We start from the raw sequence: 6,492 nt of genomic DNA, 5'->3' as shown, positions 1-6,492 counted from the left end.
GCCTTGAGGGGAAAATTTGTATCATGGTAGTACGCCCACGAAGTACTGGAATTCTAGTGGTTTTAAAAAACACAAGTCTAAAAAATACAGAGCCAAACTGCCTTGCTTCTAATCCCAGCTCTGTCAGATATCAAGTGATCTTGCACAAGGTATGAAATATCCAGTCATTCTTATTGGAGAAATGGGAAAATCATTTCAGCACCTACTTCCTAGGATTATTGTAATGTTAAGTGTTAAGAACTTAGCTTAGCGCTGAGGACATGCTAGGTATTCCACATGCATTAGCTATAAACATTTTTTCACTATACTCTCTGCAGAGTCCCTAAGGATTGTTTCTTGTGTTTGCAAAAACACAATCCTCACAAGCACAAAATGAGCTCTATCCTTTACTTCCATTTCTTCTGTATGCCTGTATTAAATTTCAGCTTAGGTTTGTTTAGGCTTTCATTGGCCCAAATGCCCCTGATGTTGTCTATCAGAAATACCATCACTGCCGTCTAACGTGTACACCAAGACTGCCAGTGTCCAACGTTTGCTTATGTCAATATTGGTACTAATGACTTTCACTTATAAAACTCAAACCTTATAATCATTGGGAAGAAGTCTAGCACAGTTCCCCTTCAGAGTAGAAGCCATAGGCATCGATGCTATTCATATATTACACTACTTTTTCTCCCAAGGGAATACAAACATAGGAAATTCAATGTTCTTGTTCTCTTTTTATAGTCCTTTATCCTAGAGTTCAAAAATAAATTTATGACTCATGATCAGAGGGTATTTGAGAAAGTGGTATTATTCTATGCCCAGTTACCCCATTGGCTGGATTTCATCCATTGACTTTGAATCAAACTTATATTTCAGATCTTTCTTCATTAGGAAGTGTTCCACTATGCCCACATGTCCCAGAGTTCTGCTCAACAACGCATGTAGATGACTACTTTAAAGCCCCACAACCATCACTAGTCCTCCAGATACAGTAAAACATGCCAAAACTCTAGGGTATGCACAGCTTAGTCTCAATAATGTCAGAACAGGATGAGAGACTAGCTGAGGGGAACTGCGGGCTGGCGATAGCAGTGAGAAAGGACGAAGGAACCTGGGGGAACTGACGAGTGCTATTAGAAGCTTTCAGAAATCATGTCATTACTTACGAACATCAAGAGAAGTGAGGAAAAATAAAATAAGGATCTGTTCTTCATGGATGGCTGACACTACTTGCTGTTATGTCCTAAGTGTAGAACCAAGGTTTGTAACATATAAACCACTCACATTTCAGAGCAAAGAGTGGTTATCAATCAACTGGTGAGTTGGAGTTGAGCCTCAGAAAGACTACATGTTTTAAGCTGCATCCTGCCTCATAAATTCCCCATAGAAACTGCTACCCCAACAAATGTCTTGATTTCTAAGACAGACAGATGTAAATGACCTCAAAAAAGATGGCTTTGAGCCAGTGACTAGACAGTCCATCTCTCTTAAGTTTTCCAATAATAAAGGTCATACACAAGTAGCCAAGATTCCTACATAGAAACAAAGTTTGACAAATTTTTTCATACTATACTCCTATACTCTCAAGGAAAAGATTCACTCCCTGGGAAGGTAACTAGAACACAAATGCAATTTTTAGGAAATTACTTTGGAGTAGATATGGATATAAATTTACACTTTTGAGTAATATTTATCTACTCTCATCTTTAAAACTGGTCAGGATGCTGCCTGTCAACATTGTAAGCTATAAAGCTATTAAAAGGCATTAATATTTATTCCTCATGATGCTTCTAGGGGAATTTTAAATAATCCTTTGGAGGCTGTTTTTATACCTAGGGTTTATTTGTTTGTTTGATTCATAAATGGATACACTTATAGAGCCTCAGGCTCTACAACACTCACATCATTGGATATAAACCCACAGAAAAGTACAGCATCAATGACAGCAGCATAAGGTACAATTTTAGGTTTTACAATGATCTGCCCATTAAGGGGCATTCATTTATAAGCAACAGAAAACCTGTCTCAAAGTGGCTTAAAAAGTTAAAGGGCATTAATTGGCTTTAATAAGTAGAAGCAAAGAGAGACCAGCCTTTGGAGCTGATTTGATTCAGGTGTAACGGAATGTCAATCAAGACACAGATTTTCTCCATCTTTCTTCTTTACTTTCAGCAGTGTTAACTTCATCCCCAAACTGCCACACTCATCCTAGTAACAATTTTAAGGGCTCTACACTTCTTTCTTCACATCAGTGGAGGGAGAGAGACTCACTGACAGAAAATTTCTGATAAGACAGGAGAAGCTTATTTTGCATTGAACCATAACACACATTTTATCCAGTCTTGTTGGACCTAAGTCAGAGATGACAATTTTCCCCATATTTTTAGATTATTGTCATACTGAAAATATTTTATAAACTATTATGGGTTTATTTCCACTTTAAAATCTTCATGTAAGAATTTCACAGTGCCAGAATATAATGACCTCATAATAGGAAGACAGCATTTTGATTATAAAGCAGAACATTTTTTTCTACCCCCTCCTTTAAAATATTGCCACATTCACTAACTTCTCAGATTGTAAGAAGCACATAGAATCAATTTCCTCTCCTTAAATACATTTTTATATCCACAATGCATAAATTAGATACTGATCAATGTAGTAACTTGTGGAGTTTTTGAAATATGAAACTTTTCAGTTAGCACAGTGATTTAAATCAACTAGGAGAACGTGCCCTCAAAATATTGATTTATGTAATTTTCTAGCTATTACCATAATAGCAAAGTAAAAAAGGTTAAACTTTACAAAGAAACTAAAAGAAAATATTTTACTTTTGCTGCTCCTTTGAAAATGCCATTATTAGTGTTCAAATAAAGAGAGCAAACTTGTAATTTGGTTGAGGGTGAAATCCCTTAGACATAAAATTATCAATTTTATCACAGTTTTACAATAACTTATTTAGAGAATAAAGAGGTTACTTTATTGTAAAGCATTACAAAATATTTTATGTTGCAAGAAAAGTGAAATTTAAAGTTAAACATATTAGCAAGTTGAACTAACATAAATCACTCACCAATGTAGTTTACTGTTTAACAAATCCATAATTATGGAACTTAGGAAAGATGTCCTTTTTTGCCAAAATTGGTCAGATTAGCTTTGAATCACTAGGCAATCTCTACAAGTCTCTGAGTCTTATGATCTTCATCTATAAAATTAGAGAACTACACTAAATGAACTTTAATATCCCTCCCAACCTAAACATTGATGTAGCATTGTTCTCTTAAGTACTCCTTTGAGGAATGAGAGTTTCTAGATACATAAAGCTCCCCTTTAAGTTGTAAAGCTTTACTTTTACAATAAATGCATTATATCCTTTCATTCACCCTAAAATAACATGAGATAACTGATAATGCAACCTCCTAAATTCTGCCTCTCAAATTTGGGATCTGATTGACTGGATCAGCATGCAGGGATTTCTGTGCCATGGCTCCAATTCTCTGCAATCTTGGAAAGAACTCTTGAGTCTCAAAATGAGAATACCAAACACTTCCCTGTCTCTCTCTCAGTTTTGAAGACAAAAGAGATTCTATTTATCAAAGTATATTTAAACAACAAATCACAAATCAAACAATGCAAAGAATTATTATTATGGTGACCAGTTTTGACTTGTTCTTGATTAAAATAGCTGGATTTACTATAATTTGTAAGTTACATAAAATATATACATTTCTGAGAACTTGTACATTTATGTTTCAAATTGTTTAATTAACTTGACTATTTTGTAGTCATTTTGCTTTGTTTTTAATTTGCTGCTTTATCTCCTAATTAGTAGAACCTGATCCTCAGTTTGCTTCTCCCAGAGTCTAGAATTTTGACCTCTGAATACACAAGAATGAATACCTAAAGGTCTCTCTGTTACTCTGGCAAATCTGGTATCACCACCCGTTTTAAAACAATGGCTCCCTAAACTGGGAAGGGCTTTTTTTGTTTTGTTTTGTTTTGTTTTTTTATAATTCTGAGGCCTTACAGTGTGTTATTTAATATGTCTGGGGCAGGACATAGGAGAGCTGTTTCTCAAAATCCCCCCTGGTAATTCTAGAAACTGCTATTTTGGGAAAAACTACTTAGCTCTCAATTTTAATAGCTGTTGCTTATGTTTTATAACAAATAAAAATTTTTCCTTTGACATTGATCATAAGCACATTCAAAGAAAATATATAAATATCCTTAGAGAACTACCTATAAGAATCTTCTACAAGAAAGCCTTAAAACATTATGTTACTGGTAGAGCTAAGACACAGCAAGTAGATGGTGAGAAGTGAGTGGTGTTACCCTTAGGAGCCAATTGTTTCTGCTTTGTTTATAGTCATCCACTGATCAACAGAGACAATCTCATAACAGCTGTCATTACAAAATAAAACAGGGAAGATCTCTAAATGACAAAAACTTGGCTCAGTAGCTAATCAGCATTTCTGAGAAAATATTTCTTGCAGGCCTAAATGAAAAGTGTAAAATAAACTGCACAGTTTCCTGTAGAAATTTAAAGATCTCCATGCCTCTGGAGTTTACCACAAATAGGACAAAAAAGTTAAACAAAATTACTATTGTTGACAAATAAACTAACTGCAAAAATATGTGTAAAATAGATGCAAATTCAACCTTTAGGAAGTTTAAAGCATGTATAGATTTTACATTCTATTCATTCTACACAGAAGACAATTATGACAATGAGACATACAACTTTTGGGGGGTGGGAGGGTATACCTCAGTGGTAGAGCACTTGCTTGGCATGCATCAAGGTTCTGGGTTCAATCCCCAGCACCTCCACCATAAAGAAAGAAAGAAAGAAAGAAACAAACAAACAAACATAATTACCACAAATAAAATAAAATAAAATAAAACATTTGGTTCCAAGAATCAACACCATTCCTTGGAAACTTAATACAAAACCACATGTGGTTTTTCCAGGAGCCCTGGAGTCTGTAGCCACTGCAGAATGTCTTCATGTGCTTTGGCTGTCTTCTTGGTATAAACCTAAAATGAGCATGGTGTTGGTGCCGTCATGCTTCAAGGCAGCTGTGTTATATGCTGGGAAGTCTTATTTAGATAAATATAACTGTCCCATTACATTCTAGGGAACATAGCTTAAGTTCTCCTTGAAATGTTGGATGAGACATCGTATGGGCTGTCTGTAATCCAAATCCGCCAGGGTGTGACTCCAAATATTGCCACAGGAGGCTGGAATGTAAATACACATAGTTGAAGAATCTATCGTTTTCCTCAGAGGAACAGCATATTCACAATCACTTTGTCTGTCAAGTCCTAATTACTTAATGTGACATGAACTGGAAAACAGGGGTCAGCTACCTTTGTCATTATGGAGTTTCATGACTGGTCACATGCATTCCTGAAAAGTTCAAACCCCCAGGGAGAGGGATGGATGATACAGAAGGCACTTGTATTGGCTGTTCTGGTGATTTTGTGTTTGGTCCCAGTTTCTTTCAGGAGAGGTAATATAATACAAATCACACAGATTCTAGCAGTTTCATAGCCATTTTTAATAACTTGACCTACTTTGCAATGTGCATTAAAGCTTCCACTTTAAAGAGATGGAATGATTTTGCTTTTGCCACCCTCCAGTTAAGAGTAGCGATCTGAGTAGCGTTCAAATTAAAATGCAATTCATGCAAAAATATCCAAAATATACTGGCTAGAGATGGGAACCTTCCTGAAGCTCTCCTTGTATTTGCTCACACTCTGAGCCATGCTTACTTCCTGCTCTCTCTTCTAGATCCTTCTCACCTTGCCTGTTAAACAGTGTTTGCCTCCAGCATTTTCATCCTTAAAAAGCAAGCAATTCCTGAAGACGCGACTACAGTAGTTCTGTAACTGTTGAGCTGACGGTGTCCTGAGATTACCTGAAAGAAGACATTTCTGTCATTACATTCTCCAATCTCTCTGCCATCCCTTGCCTCAGAAATGGGAATGTGATCTCACCTTTCATTAATCCAGAGGTCAGAGAAGAAGCAGGTGTACAAGTCCAATGGGCTGGATTGGATGTTGGGTGCAGGGCCAAAAGGACAAGTCTCAGGTACTGGGGCCATCGCTGGGGCAGCGGGACTCAGAAGCACTGCCAGGCATTGCCTCCAAGATCCCTGCAGCTGCGCTGTCAGTGCTGAAACCTGCCCCTGGAGCCCAAGACCCAGACGTTCAATCACTGTCATTTTGAAATAATGTGTCCAGGACATGAGCTTATGCTGAAGTCTCTTGGCCTGAGCCATAGGCCTCATTTGGAGAGACAGGGAAGGAGTTTATTTCCTCCAAAACATGAGTTCTTAGCAAAGAAAATCCTAAAATGACAACCAGAACTCTTAAAAGACAAGGGAATAGATGAGAGGATAAAACGATTTATGCCAAAATGAGGGACTGACTTATGACTGGGCTGGATATAGGTTAGGGTAGAAACAGAAAGCAGTTTTATTTTTCTCCCACCAGGGGCTGCAAACA

At 36.9% G+C, this 6,492-nt stretch overlaps 1 long non-coding RNA gene across 2 annotated transcripts in view; it reads right to left on the bottom strand.

The window, feature by feature from the left end:
- Positions 1–1,806: 1,806 nt before the first annotated feature.
- Positions 1,807–6,492, bottom strand: part of LOC116151769 (uncharacterized) — a 30,780-nt gene continuing 26,094 nt past the window's right edge. For both annotated transcript variants that reach the window (XR_010380087.1, XR_010380086.1), the window contains exons 5-7: positions 5,983–6,173; positions 5,788–5,903; positions 1,807–5,223 (exon numbers count right to left, since the gene is read on the bottom strand). This is a non-coding gene — a long non-coding RNA (uncharacterized LOC116151769). The remainder of the gene's footprint in view (positions 5,224–5,787; positions 5,904–5,982; positions 6,174–6,492) is intronic.

Source organism: Camelus dromedarius, unplaced genomic scaffold (genome assembly GCF_036321535.1).
Source record: "Camelus dromedarius isolate mCamDro1 unplaced genomic scaffold, mCamDro1.pat HAP1_SCAFFOLD_8, whole genome shotgun sequence".
NCBI classification, from domain to species: domain Eukaryota; kingdom Metazoa; phylum Chordata; class Mammalia; order Artiodactyla; family Camelidae; genus Camelus; species Camelus dromedarius.
This window is presented reverse-complemented; position numbering and strand designations above follow the sequence as displayed.